Raw genomic sequence first — 25,210 nt, 5'->3', positions numbered from 1 at the left:
TCAGTTGTTAAACTCCTGGCAACATTGCAAATATTGGCATCCGGATCCGGATTATAGCATTAGCAGGTGGTATATCTCAGCCTTCACTCAGCCAAATATTCACCCAGGTACTCGACGCATTGCTACAGCGCACTGATCAATATATACATTTCCCCACTGCCATAGCCAAAATTACAGACATCAAACAAGACTTTTTTCAAATTGCAAACTTTCCAACGTAATTGGAGCCATTGATTGCACCCACATCCAAACAGTCCCACCTTCAATCCACGAACACATTTACAGAAACAGAAAGCACACATATTTAATGAATGTCCAGGTCATATGTGATGCCAACATGACCATTACTAACGTGGTAGCCAAATACCCTGGATCTGTCCATGACAATTTTATATTCCGGAATAGTGCCATCTATCCAAGATTGAGCAACAAGGATTTTGGGGAGGCCTGGCTACTTGGTACATTTATTTGTTTCAGTGGGGATATATTGTAGTGAACCCATGTCCCTTGTAGAAATTATTAATCTATATTGTTATATTAGACAGTTTATGCATTTATGCCACCCAATAGCATATTCTTTATAATCTTGTTCTTTTAAACATCTCGCTGAAGGTGATGGCGGGAATCCCCAACAGCAATGGATAATGACACCTATACCCAAACCAGCATCGGCAGCTGAACAACAATATAACCGCGTGCACATTGAATCAAGGGCAGTGATTGAGCAAACTTTTGGTGTCCTAAAAAAGCCGGATGCGGCAGTGTATTCCTTCCTTGAAAAAGGTTAATGTCTCCTCTTTGCTGAACTTTCGTTTTCTCTTCCTCGAAACACCCATGGTGGCAGTAACATGCAGGCTATTTCTCCCGTCTTTTAACGATGCGCTAATTAACACTAAAGGGCGGAGTAAGGCGCTGATTTGCCCAGCGCGGATCTGGTTTGATAAATACCACGGAAAATGCGGAAAAACAGCCTCTGCTCCCGTTTGTAAAAAGACTACTTTAAATGAATCTGCTTTGAATTCACCAAGGCCACTCGTTTTCAGAATCAGAGCTATCCTTTGGACAGTCTTTTGTGTTGCTGTGGCCATCTCCAACATTATTCCATCCCATTGCACATTCTGTTGTTTTAATTAGTCATTTGCCACAAGTCATTTGTCTAGTACAGTGACTGTGCTCTGAATGAATCTCTCCTTAAATTTCAATTAACCTCCTTTTATTGGTCTTCTGCCTTGCTGTGGCCTTCGATGATCCAATTAGCAACATTTTCAATAGTGTTCCCCAGTAACATCACTCCGTCAACATAGGATAGATAGGGCTGTTGTAACTATAATCAGTGGCAGACCTACCATTGAGGCGAACTAGGCAACTGCCTTAGGCCCCCACCCAGCAGAAAGCCCCCTACGAGTTGCCCACCCAGGCACCGATGGGCCGATGGGATGGCCCAAGTCTATAACCAACCGGCCCTCTCGCAGATGTCGTCGGTCGCGACAGCTTTCCTTGCTTCACAGAATACATTATATACCTCTAATGATAACTAATAGGAATCACTGTCTGCTATTTATACTACTCCTAGTGACCTGTATTCACACTTATGGTTACTATTTTCTTTACTAATCTAATCTCCTCCGTCAGTCTTACTATGTTTATTTGTTATTAAATGTCATTCACTCTAGCCTAATACTTGCGTGTCTCGCTCGTAGACACCTTTAGCAACCCTACACACACACACATAATCACACACCCAGCATGCAACACTACCATTACCACTGATGTTTACACCCCATCGTATGTTCTGTTCTTTTCTACAATAAAGTTCAAACCAGTGGCGGCGGACCTTAAGGGCGATTGTGGCGACGAACTGCCTTCAGGAAAAGGAGATTTGTTTTCTCTGTCGGAAATTACCAAATGTCGAATCAGGCAACAGTCACGCAACAGTTGTGCTTCAGAAGGCGGCGTCCCTATTTGGGGCAAAATGGAAATCGCCCCAGATCTCTCTCACTCTAATGTTAAATCCATTCTCTTTCATAAAAGAGGTCTCTCAATGCATTTTCCATGGCTTCAGGGAGGGCTCGCCATGCTCCATTCTTTCGTCATAAGTATAAGGACGTACAGTACTGTGCAAAAGTTTTAGGCAGGTGTGAAAAAATGCTGTAAACTAAGAATGCTTTCAAAAATGGAAGTGTTAACAGTTTATTTTCATCAATTCTTCATAAATTAACAAAATGCAGTGAAGGAACAGAAGAAAATTCTTAATTAAATCAATATTTGGTGTGACCATGCTTTGCCTTCAAAATAGCATCAATTCTTCCAGATACACTTGCGCAGTTTTTGAAGGAACTCGGCAGGTAAATTGTTCCAAACATCTTGGAGAACTAACCACAGATCTTCTGTGGATGTAGGCTTCCTAAAATTCTTCTGTCTCTTCATGTAAACCCAGACAGACTCGATGATGTAGAGATTAGGGCTCTGTGGGGGTCATACCATCACTTGCAGGACTTTCTGTTCTTCTTTAAGCTGAAGATAGTTGTTAATGACATTGGCTGTATGTTTGGGGTTATGTTCCTGCTGCAGAATACATTTGGTGCCAATCATACGCCTCCCTGATGGTATTGCATGATGGATTAGTATCTGCCTGTATTTCTCAGCATTGAGGACACCATTCATCCTGACCAAATCTCCAACTCCACTTGCAGAAATGCAGCCCCAAACTGGAAAGGAACCTCTACCATGCTTCACTGTTGCCTGCAGACTCTCATTATTGTACCTCTCTCCAGCCTCCAGCAAACAAACTGCCTTCTTCTACAGCCAAATATTTCTAATTTTGACTCATCAGTCCAGAGCACCTTCTGCCATGTTTCTGCACCCTAGTTTCTATGTTTACGTGCTTAGTTCAGTCACTTGGCCTTGTTTCCTTGTCGGGGTAGAGCTTTTTGGCTGCAACTCTTCCATGAAGACCACTTCTGGCCAGACTTCCCCGGACAGTAAATGTCTGTACCTGGGTACCACTGGTTTCTGCCAGTTCTGAGCTGATGCCACTGCTTGAAATCTTCCGATTTCGAAGGTAAATAAGCTTGATGTGTTTTTCATCAGCTGCATTAAGTTTCCTTGGCTGACCACTGCGTCTACGATCCTCAACGTCTTCTTCAAAAGAGCTGGAACTGCACATTTTGAAACCCCTGTCTGCTTTGAAATCTTTGTCTGGGAGAGACCCTGCTGATGCAGTATAACTACGTTGTGTCTTGTTGCTGTGCTCAGTCTTACCATGTAAATGGATAAAAAATAAACATTTATTGTTTACATTTTTCAAAGCATTCTTAGTTCATAGCATTTTTTCACACCTGCCTAAAACTTTTGCACAGTACTGTATGTGTTTAAAAAAAACGGTCAAGGCATATTCTGTCAAGATGTCTAACATTCAGTGCAACAACTGGAGTCACTCCTTGAAAGAAACTCATTTTTAGTCGGCGTACTAATTAAGATAAATTGACAACAAAACAATTAGGACTTCCTACACCAAATGTATCGATTCAACAGGTTTCTACAAAGGGTGGAATCCTACATCCAAGAATTGGAACGAAAGAAAATCATGGCTAGCACGCTGTGAAGTGGCTAACGCGGTCTGTATTCCTTTATTTGTAGGCTACCACTGTCACTTTTCATAGGTTGTACAGTGTGAATGTTAGCTTTTTGCCCTAACACTGAGTTATTTTCTTTGTGAAGACTTATTTAGCTTTTGTAAGCCAATACTTTCGAGATCAGTCAATAAATATAGTTGGTTTTGACTTATATGTTGCCCCCTTCTTTACGTTGTTACTGGACATATTTTATGTGTCCTGTAAAGCTATGTTGCATCATACAACATTTGAGACATGTGGATAATGAAAAAGTGGGATCATTTATTGTGGAGCCAAATCATGTTTGCTTATGAAGGCTCCTGAATGCAACTTTCTTCCATATAACTAGCTACTGTAGCTATGTAGGTAGAGGGGAAATATTTTGATTGTGTGCTGCCATCTACGATACCAAAAGGTATTGCTGTATGAGTGAATCAGCCTACAAAAAAATTGATATTGCTTAATGTAGGTCGCCCTAATCATTATCAAAAAAATTGTGTACTCTTTCTCTGCTGACATTTATTCCTAAAGGCTCTGTAGTTATACATATAACCATCTGATACTAGCCCAGAGTTAAGCATATTCATCTAGCAAACTATACCTACCTTGGAGTGTTACAATAGCCAGTATCATTTTATTCCATGTGTCCATCCAGGCAAATTTGTGGATCCAAATGTTATTAAAAAACATATATAATGTTATTTCTTTGTAATCATCCAAAATGATGTTAAGTGTATGGGTATTTTGCATACATTGAGTGGGCAACGCGCCGTATATTAAGTGGGCCGCTCAGACAGACAACTCCCGGGCCACTTTTTTTTTTGCATTAAAAGGACAGATGAAGAGGGCCCCTGGCTATGTTCGCCTTAGGCCCCCAAATGACTAGGTCCACCACTGACTATAATACAAACAAAGTACTTCTGATGATAAGCACTTTTGTGGCTGAGATGTAAAGATGAGGTTCAGTGTTGTGTTTTCACAACAGTCGTTGCTTCCTGTATTAGCTCTTCTTGTGAATAAATACTTTCATGGTCTTTGTGTTATTTGACACAAGATCTTTCTTGAAATCCCCAATGATAATAATGGGGTTCTAATCCGTCATTTCAACGGCATCCAAGCGATTCCTTAAGTTTGATAGAAAGTCAGTTGGCTTGTTGTTTCCTGGTCAATAAATAGCAGCTACTACAGTTTTTGTATTTTTTGTATGTACATGTATGTGGTTCTTTGCATATGTTGCGTCACCAACATCCTTTTGGTTTGCCAGCTGTGGGAAGGTGCTATAAGACATTTGCCTGTTCAGCTTGTCCATGTTGTATCCTTCCAGTTGTCACTCGTTGGGGACAGCCAATCCAAACATGAGTTTCAGCAAAGCACAATATATCTTCCAGGCAGAGCTCATGGTGTTTCCCCACATCATCAAAATAATAGTGTAAACATTCAATGTTCTAGTGGATGATGGTTAGGCTTCTGTTGGCAGCAGTACTGCTGTGCATCAAAATGTTATCATGATGGTATCATGAATGGTGACATGATGTTATCAATGTTTGCATAGGCATGCTCTCCAGTGGGGGAAAAGATCCGATGATGAGCATATCGTACAATGAGGTGGTTGTGTTGAGGGCCACATAAGCCATGGCAGGTTCAAAAACATGCTGCAGAGACACCACAGCTGACAACAACTTCATTCTTTGGACCATGTGTGACATGCAGGCATAGGCCAGTTTCGAAGAGAACTGAGAAATGTACCACTCTCTAAACACAACAGCATTGCCACCACTCCTATAAGTTTGAAGGCGTCTCTTGGCTCCAGCAGAAGGGTTATCCAACTCCAATCCAATTACATCCACATATGGTTTGCCATTTTTGTCTGTCTTACTGATGATCAGTGAGATTTTTCTAAAAGTCCTATTACCCAAGCCATCCACTGTGTCTAAATTCTGTGTAATGCTTTGCGCACCTGACCACAATAATAAATCAGGCTGATCTCATTTTCTTCCTTGAAATGGAGCTGCTTAGGCATCAGTCCCATTTAGTCAACTTTGATATGGTCCTCTGCATCGACACGGGTGACTCGGCAGACAGGGTGTCATTTTTGTGTTTATCCACCTCCATTTAAGTGGCAAAGATGTGTACCAAAACTGTGTGTGACCTGATCTGTCAGTGTCGAGTAATGGTTTTCACATACAATAAACTTTTTCAAAGTAAAAGGTTAAAAGTGCAAAATAAAGAAAAAGTTTTCTTCTTAACATAAATCCTATTAAATGCAGCATCCTCTTTTTTGCCTCAAGATATTCATTAGTGTTAGTGTCTGAAAATGGTCTTGCCAAATATTCAATGTGTTGTCTTCATGGACGCCCATGTGTCTTAGTCTTTCCTACTGGTGGATGTTGAGCTCTGTGTTTGGAGCAAAATTGGCCCATTTATCCGCAATGGGTCCAATCTTTACCAATTCTTTGATGGCACACTCAACAGCATCACATTCTCTTTTGTATCATTACACAGGCATCAATAACTCATTACCGGGGAGTTTGACACACACAGTATCATAGAAGCATTGGTAAGGACTAGAATGTGATGGTGCCGTAAAAGCAGTTGGCCATTGCCTACCATAACCTATGTTATTACCCGGATGTTAACACTTGTATGTGGATAACATCTGTGGATGTAGACACTGAACGCAATGTGTGGTGAAAGAATGGTGAAAGGAGTGATGCTGGGACACTGACGGAACATTGATGCCTTGGGAGACAAGGCCAAAACAGGTAAGACACTACACTAAGGATAATATATCCTTATCATCTCTCCTTCCCTGTCTCCATTGTAGCATGTTGTGAGTGCTCCAGGTCTGTTGCACAGAATACGTAAATTAAACCAACACCCTACCCATCAGACCGGCCTTCCATCCAGTCCTTTTGCTAAATCATGCATCCGCAACTAACTTCAGTGCTAGAATAGAGGTCTGCTATAATATAGTATATACTATAACACACGTATAACAGTGGTGTTTTCACATAAAATCTGTTGGGAACACGCTGATAATTCAGTTGGTGTTTCCACCCAGTTCCATGATCTTTCAGAACTCATCTCACAATCTTATGTATTTATTACAAGCCTTACAGTTTCTATATCATTAGTAATTGTTGATAATTGTTCTAGGATCTGATGTACAATTCTTTTGTAAATATTTTGCTGTATTTTGCATAATACTTTGATGGTTGTTCATAGTGTTTTTCTTGTTGTTGTATGCTTTTTGTTTTGTGTTTAATTTGACAGTACAATTCGTCTTGTTTTTTGCAAAATATAGTCTTACTTTTCTGTATCCATTTGCTGCATCCCATGCGGGTAGGCTAGAAACCTCATCATGTATCTTACTGAAATATAATTTGTGTTCTTCACTACCACCCTGGTGTATAATCACTACCTCTCCTGCTTGCATTAACTGACATGTCATCTTTTTCAGAGGTGTTATTATGCAATTTCCAATGTCTTTTGTGTGGGATGTTCTACTCCTCAATGACATTTTACTAGTGCTGAATTATTTGTTAATGTTTGATGACTTTAAATAAACTGCAAATTCGAATTGTAATCTGTAATAACATACCGATAAAAACAATTTACCAATAATCCTACCTTGTCAGGAACAGGAACAAAATGCAAGGAGTAAGTTTAGCACTCACCAGTGTGCCTTCCACAATACTAACCAGTGTGCTATCTGCGAAGAAGGACACCATAGAGTAAATTAGTTAAAATTGTAGGCTTATATATGACAATTACCTCATTTTTATAAGGATACACATCAGTATTGATATTTGATGCAAAATGATAAGTTTATATGTGATGTTATATTTATCAGGTCAAAAAGTAAAAACAAAAAACAGACATAATCAAAAGTCATTGTGACATTCAAAAAATCAGAACTACTCAAATCCACACAGTATAAATCTATAATAGCATTGTACATACAGTAAGCTATCGAGTCCAGTTGGTTCAGTTGTACCTCTAGACAGTTGTGGCAATAGACAGCCAGCAGTATACATAATGCAACAAACAAGTTTGCTATTAGAATGCCAGAATGCCTCCTACACTATCAATCAGACCGCTCAGGACAACTATGGAATCTCAAGACAAGATCCGGAAGACCAAGAAAACGTTCTGTTGAAAAAGCACATCTGCCGGCCAGAAAGGCAAAGCAAACCCCTATATGATTTAAAAGGCCTGCAGAAAGGTTTAGCATATGTTAAAATGTAGTTGTGGTTGTTTTTTATAGTTGTGAGTGAATGTGTTTGTTCTTTTGGGTGGCATTGAGAACATGGCACAATGAAATGGACCACTGTCCAATGAAATATTAGTGCTGAATAGAACCAATCAAAAGATTTTACTTGGTGTGCCACTATGAATACCTTTTCCAACCCCTGGATGTTGTTTAGGCAACATAGGTTAAACTTTGTGCTCTATAATCTTTCATGTAACATTTGGGAAAATCGTTGATAACCAGCCAGATATGTAAACGTAATGGTAACTTACAAAAGCCTTAGCATTGGCCATGAGTCAAACCCCAGTTGCTTGGAAGGCAGCAGTGATAATGGCTGCACCACCAGTAAGGTTTGGGAAAATCTGATGATCAACCAGATATGTAAATGTTATGGTGTGCAATATTATAAAGCCTACACTCAGTCTAGCTAGTATGCAGCTGGCAGAGTGAGTAACGCCACAGTTCAACGTTCCACCCACCATCTTTTGCGGGAAAAAAGAGGGATGAAAAAGAACAATAACTATACAATTACTATAAGACTATACAATATCTATACAATAACTATTATACTACTATGTCCTCAATTATAATCCACTACACTTTTGACAAATTCAGAAAAATTATCCTCATTTCCTTCTAGCCGTCAGTCCAGTGTAGGCTTTTTAAAAAATGACAGTGTTTGTGCACAGTCCTTGCTCAGTAAACAGGAAACAAAGCGGCTCAGGCTGAGCCATAAACTAGTCCAGCTCATCAACACATTGCATCAGGAGCACTGAAGGGACAGATATCATTCTATTGGCTGCTGAGCTCAAATAACAACAACCTTTCACCAGAACTTTTAAAGTGATCCCCAAGTGCAGGGCTATTAATGTTATTGTAGTTGTATTGACCCCTAAGAACTCTCTTTATATATTTGCCAATACTGTTGTTGATGTTTTGGAAGAATAATGAAGAATACTCAGTCTCAAGGTCTTTGTGTTTCATGTTACAGATGAAGGACTTTCAGTTCTGACTAATGTACTGTATCTTCATGTTAATGTGTATAGTGCATGTATCTTTATTTCTCCGGTGATATTCCTTTACGCGTTTCGCACTGACAAGGTGGATAATAATGACAGACTAATTCCAATTAAATCAGGGCTTCAATGCATAGCACTTGCATTGCTCATAAAGAACAAACACTTCTCACTGCAGTTCATTTATCACCAAATCAAATGGTAATTGCTCTCTCTTTCCCAATCAGTGTGGCTCCATAGTGCAATCAAGCAGATATTATACACTTTTCACCTTGGGTGGATAATGAATTACCCTATTCTTTTTTCCTCTCGCCTCCAAGAAATTTCCAATATTTTTCTGCTCAGTTAAATTGCCTTTAGACGGGCTTACTGTTCCTTGTCACATCAAATATGCTCTCGTCAAAGACTTGATGGATATGCAGTCCTGTACTAATTATGTGGTGAAGGAGCTTGCATGCAGTGGGCTAGGAGGACTAAGTCATTTTGCTAAAGTATTTTTAGATGTGTGGGTGCAAGATGAGATATATACACGAGCTGCTGAACAGATGAGGGGCTGGGCTGAACAGATGGTGCCTTCATTAGAAATCCTATTGAGTTCCAAAGGCTAAAAAATTATAACAGCGCCTTACACAAAGTCTGCCTTTCCTGAGGGGATAGCAAACCACCTGTGGGCGTTAGAGGTTGTGACAAAATTATCCCAGGCACACATAGCCAGTTCCCCACAGGCCCTTACAGGTGTCCTCCACAATGTCACAAGAAGACAATACAGTCTGCCAGAGTAAATAGCCCTCCCAGCTACATCGGAAAGTCCTGGTGCCATTTAAAAAATAACTTTGCAGAGTAAATTAGAAGCTTACTCCACATATTGTTATGACAAACTATTATGAGAGGGAGAACTTGTAATGAAAACATCTGCCAAGAACAGCAGTGCCAACTCAGTCATAACACTGATGCAAATTACACAAATGAGCTTTTGCAACTTTCCATCAGTGCCTGCAATTCTTAATGACTACAACTTATTTTAATTTACAGATACACTGCAGTGGGCTATGCCACAACATGCAAGATGGATTATTATCTTCGAAAATATTCACTAAGTGGCATTCTATTTACATCTATGCATCTCTCTCTCGCTCTGTGTGTGTGTGCGTGTGTGTCTGCATGTGTATGTGTGTGTGTGTGTCTGTGTGTGTGTGTGTGTCTATGTGTGTGTGTGTTTGTGAATGAGTTTGTGTAAACTTAGGAAGTTATGCCGTTGTGAACTGCCAGCTTCGATGAATTCCTCCACTTAGGCAATTGTTGTTCCAGGGGAGGGACACCTCTTGTGGCTTCACTACAAAACATAAAGTACTGAAAATACACTGACATTCCCTTTGCTTTGCCCCTGAAACTTTGCTATGCAGTTCTTAATTTAGGTGAAGGGGTTCCTAATTTGCAAACATGCTTTATGTGGAATTGGCATGGCAATCTCTCAATCCTCCTATATGATAGATACCACAAATAGGAATGCACGTTAGCAAGCTTTAATCAGTGCCAACTCGGCTGTTGGTGTATTTGCAGGGTTTTTGCATGTCGTTTAAGTCGCTAACTAACTAGTTTTAGCATGCCTTACTAGTAGTTTGCTAATAGTTTAGTAACTGTTGTTTTTCAAAAATATACGGAAAACTGCTTATACGTAAGGGATAATGTATTGTCCGGAGGTTGTTGCGCGTCGGGGTATTGTTCGCCCCGTCGGGAATTATTTTTGGAGAATGACCGACGGAAAATACATTATCCCGCTTATTATACGGTTACTTGCCAAACACAATAGAAGACATTCCTCCAACATACCTCTTTTTAATGATTTAGTTGCCGTTTCATGAATCCCGTTTAGAAATAAATAGTTCTTCAAGCAAAAATCGAACTTTGAAGCTTCAGGTGTTGCATAGCAACCCATTACTTGCTGACTTCAAATTAACATGAGTCTGTTACGTTAAAATGACCGGAATTCTTGAGGAATGATATGAAAGAGGTGAATTAGAAGTACAAAACCCGTTGCCGTATCTTTTCGCAGCCGTCTGTTAGCAGGAATTATCTCCCTCTGGAACGAAATACTGTTTTCTGATTGGCTAATGGGGTGTACATTAAGTTCGTATAACCGGACACCTTGGACGTAGTCCCAGTAGAAAAGTTAAATCGGCGTTCCATATCAATGCTCTTGAATGGTTACCATTGACAACCAACGTAACGTTTTTTTTCCTTCAAAAAACGCACTACTTTCTCTAACGGGAGCACTAGGCTTCAAATTAAGAATTCATCAGGTTATTATGCATATTAAGTTTCCTAAAGATAAAGGAAATTCTAAATAATAATAATAATAATAATAAAAACATTTTTGGATGTTGTAAACGGGAGATAAGCGGGATAACGGCCTTCGAGCTGTCCAGTTCTACAAAGATAATGGACTCCGCTGCGCGTCGTGGAGTTCTTTGCCCCGCAGCGTCCATTACCTTTGTAGAACTGTACAGCTCGTCGGCCGTTATCCCTTACTTAATGTATGGGTATGACGTAGGGATGGCCCATTCAAATCAACGGTACTTTTTGGAACATTCTGAAGAGCCGTATAATAAAAACAATTAAAATAAGAAATATGAAGTGTTGAGATAAGACATACTTTGATCACTGCATATCATACATTCAGGAATATTCTACGGTATGTAATAGAGTAACATAATGCATTTTTGGAAATTAAGGTAAGAGAGGATAAGCCTATTTAAGGGATCAATTTATCCTGTGTAAGAGACCCATTAAGATGTTTTGACCCTTAAAAAACTGTAATCTGGGCACAAATCTACTTACTTTTCCTACTGAAAAATCTGTATTATTTGTATGGATATTTAAGGTTACAAAACTGCTTTATAGTGTTTCTGGCTCCTCTCCGCAGAGCATGTGCAGATTTACGACACTAAAATCCACTGCACAAGGTGATATTTGTCATCGGTGAAACTTAACCGCAGTAAAACGAGACAGTCAGTTTTACAATGCGGTAGAGGGTGTGGGCCTGTGGATTGTAACGGGTCATTCACTAGATTTACCTGTCCATCTGGTCAGTAAATAATGCCTATCTTTTTGTGATGATATAAAGGGAGATAATAAAATGTAGAACATTTGGGATGAACATTCATGAATAATGACTGCTAATAAACTTCATCCTTACAGTCTATTTAGGTCAGCAATGTTAAAATTTAAGCTCCCATTAGGCCTACATGATAAATACTGGGCCCCTTCATAAAGGCATTCAAAACATGCACTGATTAAACTTGATTCAAGTCCCTTCGTTATGGCTGTTAATCAGAGGACCATTAAAACAAGAAGGCTTACTGGGCTAAGTTTTTGAAGAAGTCTTAAGAAGAAGCTATGTCAATCCTGAACAGAGAACAAAGCACATTTTTTTTTTTTTTGTTATTCGATGTGGCGACCACCAGGCACAGACAGGACATATGGATGATGATGATTATGATTATGATTATGGTGGCGGAAATTATGATGGAAGTGATGAGAGAACAGCTTGAGTGTGATTCACCAACTGTGGGCCGACACCACAGTGACAGATACCATTGTGCAAAGGACTGTGATAAGAGGCAGTCACAACCAATTAAATCTGATGGCGGATTGAATGTATTTGTTTGTGAGTGTATGTATGTGTGTGTGTGTGTGTGTGTGTGTGTGTGTGTGTGTGTGTGTGTGTGTGTGTGTGTGTGTGTGTGTGTGTGTGTGTGTGTCAGTGGTGATTCTAGAATTTTTTTACATGGAGTGGCAAGTTGAAATTCAAGGATGGCATATCACACACACATTTTTTTTTGTAGGGATAGGTGCGTTCTACTTCCAAAATAAAGGCGATTTTGGGTGCGAGAAAACCGCTCTCAAGCTTTTCTAATTGCTATTTCATTTAGACCAGTTTATTCACAGACGCACACTGACGATTGCTTAGGCCAAAATGCGTCTGTGAATAAACTGGTCTAAATTAAATAGCAATGAGAAAAGCTTGAGTGCGGTTTTTTTTCTACTCTAATGCCACTGACACACACACATGCCTGGTGTCTATATGTATTTATTTATACAAATCCAGATAGTGAAAACAGACAACAGCAATGTCTTGCCAAGAGTCTAAATATTGTTACATAAAAGCCAGAACAAATATTTGTCTTAAAACACTTAAATATTACATATATTAACAGATTCAGCAGCAAAACGTTCATGACATATTTCCCTTCATAATGACAAATACGTTTCTAAATGGCCAATTTAATTTCTAATGGCTTGTTCTGTATGTATTAGGTTGTCACATACAAAATAATTTATACCAAAGCTAGACTAACTAGCTAGCGAAAGATAGGGTGGACAAAAGAACGCACACTTTTTGATGTTACTGAGTTTACTGTAAGCTACATGACGGAGTACCTTAAAAACAGCCAAAAAAATAAAAAATCTGATATCTTAATGATACGTAATGAAAATAAACTGTGGGCCGACACCACAGTGACAGATACCATTGTGCAAAGGACTGTGATAAGAGGCAGTCACAACCAATTAAATCTGATGGCGGATTGAATGTATTTGTTTGTGAGTGTATGTATGTGTGTGTGTGTGTGTGTGTGTGTGTGTGTGTGTGTGTGTGTGTGTGTCAGTGGTGATTCTAGAATTTTTTTACATGGAGTGGCAAGTTGAAATTCAAGGATGGCATATCACACACACATTTTTTTTTGTAGGGATAGGTGCGTTCTACTTCCAAAATAAAGGCGATTTTGGGTGCGAGAAAACCGCTCTCAAGCTTTTCTAATTGCTATTTCATTTAGACCAGTTTATTCACAGACGCACACTGACGATTGCTTAGGCCAAAATGCGTCTGTGAATAAACTGGTCTAAATTAAATAGCAATGAGAAAAGCTTGAGTGCGGTTTTTTTTCTACTCTAATGCCACTGACACACACACATGCCTGGTGTCTATATGTATTTATTTATACAAATCCAGATAGTGAAAACAGACAACAGCAATGTCTTGCCAAGAGTCTAAATATTGTTACATAAAAGCCAGAACAAATATTTGTCTTAAAACACTTAAATATTACATATATTAACAGATTCAGCAGCAAAACGTTCATGACATATTTCCCTTCATAATGACAAATACGTTTCTAAATGGCCAATTTAATTTCTAATGGCTTGTTCTGTATGTATTAGGTTGTCACATACAAAATAATTTATACCAAAGCTAGACTAACTAGCTAGCGAAAGATAGGGTGGACAAAAGAACGCACACTTTTTGCTGTTACTGAGTTTACTGTAAGCTACATGACGGAGTACCTTAAAAACAGCCAAAAAAATAAAAAATCTGATATCTTAATGATACGTAATGAAAATAAAAACTGAGAAAAAACTGCAATAACATTTTCGGTCAGTCCACTTTACTGTTGTCTACTACAGACATTAGTAAGACGTTGGTTAGCTAAGCTAACAGTGGTAACTTCAAGGTTAGCTAGCACAAGCAAGCTGTATAGCGAGCTAGCTACAGTATGTTACCGACTTTTGCAAGCTAGCAATTAAATAAACGATTGAAATTACAACGGAACTCTCTATCACATATGACCACCCATCACATTTTTTGATTCACGATTCAGCAGTACTATAGATTATTTTATCACTGCAAGCCTACAGACTACAGTAGGCTTGTCTCAAGTTTGTTTTTAGCAAATGCTTTCAAACAGTTTATTTCCTTTAATGGAATGAAGCAGCCTAGGAGATGGGCAACTACGGAGCAAAGCGGACTCATGGAATCAACCATTTTACAGGGGAGGGGGAATTTAAAGATTTTAGAACAAGTTGCTAAAGAGATCAACAGCTTAAGTAGCAAAAATATAATACCATTCAACAAATGTATAGTATATTATAGGAGACACTTCTGACAACCTGGGTGGCAAGTGGGGTGGCAAGCAATTTTTTTTAGGGTGGCAGCTGCCACCCCTTGCCACCCCGGTGGTTTCGCCACTGGTGTGTGTGTGTGTGTGTGTGTGTTGGTGTGTGTCAGCGCCTGAGAGGGAGAGAGAGAGTGAGAGAAAGAAAGAGAGAGAGAGACTCCACAAGTATTGCCTCTGTGTGTGTGTGTGTGTGTGTGTGTGTGTGTGTGTGTGTTTGTTTTGTTTGCCCATATTCTGCAAGGCTTTCTGGATTCCCACAAACAGATCAGAGCAGTAAAATGCACTCAGCCTCACTTCATGCTCTTTTTCGATGCTTGATGTAAACCGCGCAGCTCTAGCCCGCTGGTGGCTGGCATGCTGTCACTCTGCAGCTGTGAAGAATCACTGGCTCCGTCTCCGTGTTCGCTTCAGCTGCTCGTGCCATTACCTTCACACAGGAGGGAGAAACCCCTTGAGTTTCAATTCACAGTCACTGACACTCACCAGGCAGTAAAACTATACTATGTGTCCATCATACAAAACCAGTAGCTACTCTTACAGATTAAAACACAGTTTTTCTTTCTAAGAGATGACATCTACAGCAGACATCTTAATTGTCACCAAGCTGTTTTTCATTTCTGATAGTTTTCAGTTTTATTATAAATGACTTTGGGGAAATCACAGACATTTTGTTTTCATTCAGGTCCTTGTCTAGCAGCTTGAGAAGCAGAGGCATAAATCAGGGTGGTGGTTGACACGTGGCGCTTGACGCTGCCTCTGTGGGTCATTAACAGAAGAGCTGCTCTCTCCTCAGTCTGCTGCCCCTCTGCTCCACCGTTATTTATGGCAGTGTGGCCGTTCATACAGACGCTCCTCATTACAGGCCACTATTAAGATTAATGGGGGGCTTCGGCCAGATGCATCTGCCAAGTTTACCTTTCCCTCACCCACCTGATGGATGGGGAATGAGACGGAAATTTCCCCTCGTCTCCTCATTCCCATGGTAACAGGAAGGAGTCTTACCAGTTAAAATGGTCCCTGGAATAATTGATTTATAGGTGAGAGTAAAGCTCATTCCATTTATGCAAATAGCCATTTCAAGCGGTCACCGATAGTGCAGCAGATTATGTTGATCTTGCATTATACCAACGCAGCTCCAAACATACTCCCTATTAAGTCAGACATTCCTTGTAGTCATCTTAAATAATTCTTTTTTGTAACATTTTTGGGCATACTTGACATAACATGTCTCTGGTCAAAAATTGTATAGGCTAACCATAGCAATTCCATAGGACTTCTATGTAGTTTCCTGTTACAAAAAATATAAAACATTTGGCATTTTGCTTTGCTTTTAAATTAATTTATACATGCTTAATTGGCCAAGTACAATCTCTTGTGTGGAGATGCAAGTTTTCAGTGGAGCACTAAGGCAGAGAGGACCCTCTCTTAGCCTCCTGAGTCCGTCTGTTAGTGTTACAAATTACCTTTTATTTGCATGTTTCCATGATTCTCTTATGGATGAGTCCTCCCCTCAGCCATGCCGTACTCATTTAGTCTGCTCTAGTCTTTATCTCCCGAGCACAGGCACAAGATATGTAATTATAGCCTGCAGATGACAATTTTTGTCTCGGCTTTTTGTTATTCAGTATTTTTTGCCTTTTTTAATTGGTAATGAACAAGTCAATTACAGTAGTTTTCCAAACTGAATGCTAACGTTACTGCAGACTTTTGAAGGCCAAGAAATGCGTGCTGTGTAATAGCACACCCCATCATAAGGGTAATATAACCATGTCATAAATAAGTCATGGCAGGTGAAATATCCTGTTATGAATAAATATCAGGGTCCAGTGGTGTAACCGAACTGGTAATGGTCATGATAGCCTTTGAAACATGCAGTTATAGCCTATAGCAAGGGATATAAGCTGTTGAGGCACTTATGATTTTGAGAGCTGTCCTGGCAATAACCAAAAAAAAAGGTGTCACGATATCATCAATCACTGGACATGCAACAGTCATGATTAACACGTGAGACAGAGGGTTCAAGTGATGTGATACCCTACTCCACATTCATCTGAGGATCCACAGTTCTAAAAGTTGTACTTTCATGTAAACAAACGAAACCAGCCAGTAATCAGAACAAAACAAATAAACACTTTCGAAAGCCCCTTCCTGTTGGTGTCCAAGGGTTTCCAGGCAAAGCATTAGCACATTTATTTTAAAACAGTATCCTCTAACGAAAGGAAACTCAAAGGTAAGAGCAATACATGCAGTGTGCCTCAACAGGCTCTAACGTTTAATCAGCTATCGCGAGAGCACTTCACATAACACTGCTGTGTATGCTGTGTATATACAGTATATGTGTTTCTTAAATTAGACAGTCCCTTAAGTGGGCGTTTGATGATGGGCATCTTGTCAGGTAATTAGAGAGGTGGATGGTGACAGGGCAAGACTATCGAGCATGTGCGGGGGAGTGTCACACTAATAACCCAATATCTCAAACCACCCACAACTCACAGAGTTCGAGGGCGGTTGTTGAGCCAGTAAACAACGCTGCATCTCATTTTGTCCTATTTCTAGCACAAATAAATGAGGAGGACTGGAAATGAAAGAGAGCTTAAGACAGAATAAAGTATGAGTCTTTGAAAACACTTATTTTCTTATCTGTGAAAAATAGACAGGAAAAAGTATGCATAGATGTTGAGTAGGAGAAGCTCTGCTGTTGTTTTTCTGGTGTGCAAAGGGTGCATTGAACACAAAGTGAAATACCTCATAGTTTAATAGAGAGAAAAAAACTCTTTTGAAATTAAACTGGATATTCTAATACTGTACATGAAATAAGTTAGCAAACAAACAAATAAAAAATATATAATCTGTACCAAAAATATTCTGCTAACACTTGTGATGGCATAATGTGATATAAATTTGATAAACTGCACCATAGGCCTAATGTATATAGAGTATATATACTAATAGACGATAATATAATACACTCCTGATACCAACTCATGGTCAATATGATTACTGTTGCTCTGTCAAGTGACACGTTACTTAAAAAAAAACTGCCATCTAGATTACAAGATTATAATGAATACATGCTTCAAAGGGAACATTTACACTAATAACCATGTCAAGAGGTGTTCGTGGTCCTTAAAAAATGACATCTAAATAATTGATGGTAGCTAGTTGTGCTGAAATAGGCTTAGTTTAAGAATGTTGTTTCACTCAGGGACTAAATTTGGACAAGAGGATACTGAACAAAATAATAGCACATCCCTGACATTAGAGTCACAGCATTGCTACTCTTCGTTCTAACTCTTATCAATAGGCCAGAGAAAATTAGACAGCATGTAAGTGGGAGAGAGAGATGGGAAGTGGGCTTGAAAAATGACCTCAGGTCGGAATCGAATCTGATTCCTCACGGGCACTAGACCCACATATGGTATAAGATGCCAGCGCTGCCACTGCAATGTCACAATGTTGAAGACAGTGAAAATAAATTCCTGGATTCGCCTTTTTGCCCACACTACACCCCTCCACCAAGTTTCATGAAAATCAGCCTGGTATTTTTGTTGCGTAATGCTGTTTACGGACTGTCAATCAAACCATCCGACCAACAAAAACATAACCTTGTTCAGAGAGGTAATAACAGATAGAAATGTAAGGAGAAAAATAGGCAAGGATGCCTGTAAAGGAGTGTGCCCAAGGGGTTGTTTGGTCAGACTTGAAAGCTGGATGAAAGGCACAACAGTATTTCCCAAAAGGGTTTTTTCAAGCAGGTTTAACAGACAACATTACCAAACAAACAAACAAACACCGGGACCATGCCCACTTAGCTATTCACTCAGGACCTGGTTTCAAATAACCATCAATTTAGGTCTGCTCTCGTCAGAAACCTCTCTTAACTGAACTGTGCGGCCCAGGGACGTGCACAGGAATTTTGAAGGGCAGTTGCTCTGACCTGGGAAAAAGGGGCAACACATTATTTTTTGTCACTGCCACGCCCAAGTCCCCTGATCGCAAATTTTGCCAATATCATTTTAAAATCTCACTAACCGCTTCTGCCACGCCCCCATCATCTGATCGCAAATTTTGCCAATATCATTTTAAACTCTCACTAACCACCGCTGCCAGGCCCCGTCATCTGATCGCAAATAAATATATTTACTTCGGAGGGGCAACCTCAGTCGAGGAGGGCAAACGTGCAGTTGCCCGAGCAACCTTAGCCCACTCCTGTGCACGTCCCTGGTGTGGCCCTTATTTAAACAGCTGGCCGTTACCATTGACACGCATTAATCAATGAACCGCTTCACCCGGTATTCTCATCTTCCACGCATACTGGCATAAGAACTCACATATGTACATGCAGGTTATATTATTAATTCTACCATTAAACACTTAATCAAAAGACTACGTTAGATAACTAGAAACCCCCCTGCCCCGATGAGCACATCTCTAGCAAAGCGCGAAATAATCACAGATAATCATTCTCAGCCCTGCATCCCCATTTGCTTCCCACGTTCCCGGAAGACTCGCAACAGGTGAAGATGCAGCTAAACATTTTGGGCCACCGATCAATGCACACAGAAACCCCATCCTATTATATTCTCCACATCGTATCACATATATGCACATCACACAACCGTATCACATACTCCAATGTTCATATTAATGTCCATCCGAACACATCATATAAACAGTGATTAAGATCTGCGGGGAAACCACTGCTTCACGTGACAGTTGCCCTGCGCTCTGTCACATGCCACACATACATTAACTAACCTTGACATTTTCACCTGTTTGTGAATTGTCATTTATTTTATGGAACTGGAATGCTTTTATTATGATACTACGATAATACTGGATGCTTGCTTTCTCTCAAAACCCAAGCCACATTTAAGAGAAAAAAGAGGCAAAAAAAACCTTCAGCAATAAGACAACACTTTTCTTCTAAGGTCTTATACTCAATTCAAATTTTAATGTTTATACTAAATTAACTTGCTCCTCTGTACATTGTTTTAACGATTGCTGTTATAGCCTAGGGTGTTCTATTACAGGTGCGGTACGCTAAACATCTATTATATCCGAAAGAGCCGACTGTGCACCACTGGCCAAACAATAAACCTGTCACTGTGATGAATCGACTGTACACCTGGGAGGCTTTTTTTATTTACACCTTCAAGACAGCAAAAGGAAATCTCTTCTCTAAACAAAGGAAAATGTTTAGATAATCATCACAGGTAGAAGAACTAGATATTAGCCTTTTGCCAAAAGCAGTACCATACCATACCATGTAGCTAATCATCATCTAATCAGGGACTAAACTGAAAACAAGGAGGTTGAGAGGTCTTCTGCTTCTTCTGGAGATGTAGCTTGAGCTAGCCCAGCCCAACAATGATTTCTAACGGCCCTAGTCCTTCTGCTTCCTTCTCAGCAGCCCTGGTGGGAGAGGGGTCGAGTGATTTTTAGAAAACACTGCAGGCATCTTAACCTGTTTTGATTGAATGACTAAGACCTGTCAGACGTCTTGCACAGACTGACACAAAGGTTAGGCTACTACTAGGCTGCTGATTAACTGTGGCTGCAGCTCAGGGAAAAAGGACCAGGGTAGTGTGACGTGGTAAAGCCTAAGGGTTGCAATCAAGGGTGCACTTGTGAGTTGCCCTATCACACACCTGCCGACAACTTGCCTCATATGTACCTCTGGCAAGTCAAGAGGGGCCTCTTAAGAAGCACAGTTTGTGCTGGTTGAGGGTCACTGCGTTTGGCAGCATTTACTCACAGGACAAAATCTCAGGGCAGAACTTTTCAAAGGTTCTTCACTACACAGCTGATTCTGTAAAGGGATCAAAATTGTTTCTACAAAAGACTTTGAAGACATTATATGAATGATCTGCATGATCTGAGCCAAACGCTACATTGTGGTATTTCTGGCTAGGCCCAGCAACAGGATGCAATTTAGTGCTGGAGAATCTTTAAAACCTTGTATCCAAGTGTGTGTGTGTGGGGGGGGGGGGGGGGGGGGGGGGGAGGGTAGTATTACTAATAATAACATGCCTAAACAGAGATGTATGGGTGTATATCCACATGGATTGAGTCTGTCTGAAAGAGGCAGGAATGGCAAACGTAATCTGCAGGTGGGGGATCCACCCAAATCTACATCCTGCTCTTTGGCACATCAAACGTGTTCAGGACAAAGTGGGGAGACAGTGATGGCAGCACTGATCTTTTTCCTTCAGAGTAAAAAAAAGAAAAGAAAAGAAAATCCACAGAGATGAGTGGGAGGCTGTGTGTTCCCCTTGAAATCCGCACTGTCTGACTGCTTGTCTATACTGTCTGGCCCTCAGTGATCTGTGCTCCCACTGCTTTAATGAGAAAAGTGCTGCTACCTTGTCAGTGCAGTCCTCACACTGGCCGAAGCAGAAATGTAAAGTCGCATCTATAATTTAACATGCTCTTTTCGGTTAGTGATGAGACAAATCAGAGTTGTTTGAGATCATCAGCCTCTTCTGTACATGTCTGTAATGTTTTAAAGATGGCATTAAACAAGTAAGTTGACCTGGACGAATACTACTTGTAAGTGAAGTTCAACTTCATAGATTAGGGCAAAATAAACCATTAGGCCTAAGTTTCTATCAATCATGAATTGTGTTCTTTCTGTTATACAGCAGCAAACTGCTGTTTTCATCACAATTTTGTGAGAAAATATGTCAAAGAAGCCCATTGGCAAGGGCCACAATCCATGACAACAAAAACGAGGGAGGAAGAGAGATAGATGTGTCATTGATTTGTCAGTCAAAATCCAAGTTGCCACTCCTGGACTCACAAGCTGGACTGGTGAGGAGCTGTCCCTGTGAAGAGGCGAAGCACTTGAGAACGGAGAAGTGGATAACGAGGAGAGGCTGAACACAGCAGGGCATAGTGTTGCTGGACGAAGCTGTCCTGCTTCTGCCACTGATGCTCATCGACTATTACACACTAATTGGATATCCGGCAGCAGATTGAAGGAAATTAGTATCAGGTTGCTAGGAAATGTTAGTTGGCATGGAATTGGTGTATGTGTATCTGGAAAAATAGAAATTGAAGCGATCAAAGTTGAGTGGTCCATACATTTTTAAAAGCCCTCTGGTTGAGAACATTTTGTTCAGGGTTTTAGTTTGAAAACATTCTGCCATTCACTATTTGCATTTAGACCTAAATGTTTTTCAGCTTCCTCCCTCAACATATACTATTCAACAGCTCACAAAATATGAGGCAGAAAAACAATAAGATCTGGGGCCGTATTCACAAAGAATCTTAGGGCTAAAAGTAGCTCATAAGTGGCGAATTTAGGAGAAACTCCTAAAAATAATGGGCGTGTCAGTCTTAAATGTAGGACTCCTAATTTTTTTTACTAAGAGCAATTCACAAAATATGTTATCCCTAAAAGTAGCACCTAAGTCTAGGACAGCTTAAAACTCCTCATGAGGACTCCTAAGTCACTAAGACCTATTCACAAAAAATCGTAAGATGGCTGCAGCCGACTTGGAATTGATAAAAGACATTGCTTAAACCGTGAAGGTATTAATATTGTCGTAGAATTAGCGCGGGATGCAATGACGCCTTTAAACAACGATGTGTCCTGAAGTGAAACATAAAGATAGCCTATTTGGCTTCGCAGAAAACGCAAATGACGACACTGGGGATCATCATTCAGCCGTTTAATTCATCAAACTATCAACGCACTGTAGACCCCACATCATCCAACAGTTGGATGTACCGATGACTTGTGCATTTCAACGGAGAGCGGTCTGCAACGGAGAGCGGTCTGGTTTTTGAGAACTTACCAGCTGGATGCCGCTGGGGTGACAGTGGCTATTGGTTCTGGGACCAGTAGGCTTTCGCTTAGGCTATACGTTTCACGTTCGTTTCGCTTTGATCAATTAAGATTGGAGGGCTTAAAGGGCCGCATGTGCTGATATTTGAAGTGGTCAAGGGCTGGAAATATAATAGCCTTACAGTTTGCTGGGTGCTTTAATTATTACTGCCTTGATTACATGCAATTGCCATATTTTATATTGATCGCTTTATATTTCTCTTAACGTGCAAAGTGTCATTCCCGTTGGATGCACAAACTTGTCATCATGCGTGTGCATTCTGCTAACTGCACTGTCCATAACTATTTAATACGACTTAATTTGAAGCCTAGGTTATTCTCTTATTTTCAGTCGATATAGTGGGATTGTTAGAGAGACGTCACGAATGAGTTTTTAATGAGAGAGCCTGTCAACAACCAATCACCGTCCTCACCCCTTCTAAACTCGTGCATGAGAAGCGACGTCATCCATAGCAACGGAGTTTTTATCTTAAGCTTAGGAGTTGGTATTATCCTTAGTATGAGTAGGTCTCAGAGCCGTTGTGAATCACTTTTAAGAAATTACTCCTACGTAAAAGGTTTTAGCGCGAGTTAGGAGCACTCCTAGTGGTAAGATAAAAGGCTTTGTGAATACGGCCCCTGATGTATACATGTTTTTTTTTTTTTTACCTGGCAAATGAAAACATTGTAAGGCTCATGTAGGTATAAAAGAAAACCATTTGTGGTGGTGCTGCTAACAACTTTCTGAGCTGCTTCCTGGGTGGAGGAAAAGGCTGTCTAAAGTTATTTGAGGTGATTTCAACAGAATGATCCTATTTAAATTACCCCTTATAAAGAGAATGAGGTTAGAAGCCTGGGATTTAATCAAATTACAGCGTACTGTGATGGCTAGGAAAATGGATGAAATAGAAACTGAGTGTAGTGTGTGTGTGTGTGTGTGTGTTTCTGTCTGTGTGTGTGTTTGGTACGTTTTGATTTTCAGCAAATGATGAATGTCCCTCCAGAGGGGGTGAATCCACATGTTGAGGTGTAGAGTTTCTCTCCCCAAGGGGGACTGGAGGTTAATGTAGGAATCAGGCTTAGCAGCATGAGAAACATCAACACAAACACCAGATGCCCAGCAGCTATGTGCTCTCGTTCACATTAACCTGACAGGGTACTGAGAATTTTTTTTTTTTTAAAACAAGAATAAATGTAGAACTTAATGACAATAGTTCTGCTATCACTCTCTTGATCTGAGCTTTGGTTGACCTACATTCTACTCTCTCCTGGGGGCATTAAAGGCCTAACACGATTTTGTCCTCAATTAAGATAGTGACAGAGACAATTCACAATGCAGGGCCTCGAAGATAGCCATCCTGCTGTAAGCACAAATAATCCTCAGAAGACATCAAACCTGGAAGGGAGACACGCTATTTGTGCTTGGGATGACTAATGAGATTACACAAGCACAAAACACATAGACGCCTACAAGTCACACACACATGGGCATGTGCCCACAATGGGCACACACACGCACACACACTATATCTCTCTATCTATCTATCATCCCCTAATCTCCCTATCCTTGAACACAAATACACACACACAAATTCATGAACAGCAGACTAAAAACATTGGGAGACGGTGTGAGAGAAAGCCACATATTTCATATCAGTGAAAGAGATCAAGCTGGCAGAGCTCTGCAACACAAACCTTGCGCTGATTTCGCATAACCTGTTGTTTACAGCACTGGTCCTGTGCTGCAGTTGGTCTGAGATGTATGACATATACAGAGTCATATCGCAATGAAACACGGGTAAAAAGATCTTAATCACTCACTGCTGAATCTGGTTGAGAAACGGGAGCAGGAGTAGAATTTGTCATGGGCATTTTCCACACAGTATTCCACACATTAATGCAGGCAGTAGTGAATCACTGAATGAGTCCCAGTAATTGAGTTCAATGACTGAATCTCTTGATAAATTCAGTCAAACCTTACAGTGTAGACTTTACCTCAGAAGCCTGTGTGCACACCCACCTTAGCGTAGTTGTGCATGCGTCACTGACTATATGAATACATCTGAGAAATGAAGTTTCTTTCTCTTAGTCTCCCTTTTCAGTCACAAATTATGGTTTGAAGCAAATAGAGTGAAATTACATTTAGAGCATCACCCCATTAAATGAAGTGTATCTATATATCTTTCTATCTATCTATCTATCTATCTATCTATCTTTCTATGGCTCTATAGTTTATGTTTAATTACATCCTTGGCATGAATGAATGCATGAATGTGACAATAAATCACAGCTTTACTAATTAGAGCACAGGGTTCCATCTGTTGAACAAGACAATGAAATATGACACGAGCCTAAGTGAAAAAAGCTTTTTATTCATTTTTGATGTTGCTCTAACTCCTCCGTTCAGAACACGTAGTGTTCAACACGAACTGTCATGAACTAGCCTGGATTTTCTTTATATGGAGAGGATAGTTTGAGATAGTAAACTTTACATGCATACATAAATAGGTAGGAAGTATGTACAGAAGTAAGTTGCAATTAGA

This window comes from Sprattus sprattus, assembly GCF_963457725.1.
Source record: "Sprattus sprattus genome assembly, chromosome: 4".
Taxonomy (NCBI): Eukaryota; Metazoa; Chordata; class Actinopteri; order Clupeiformes; family Clupeidae; genus Sprattus; species Sprattus sprattus.
This window is presented reverse-complemented; position numbering follows the sequence as displayed.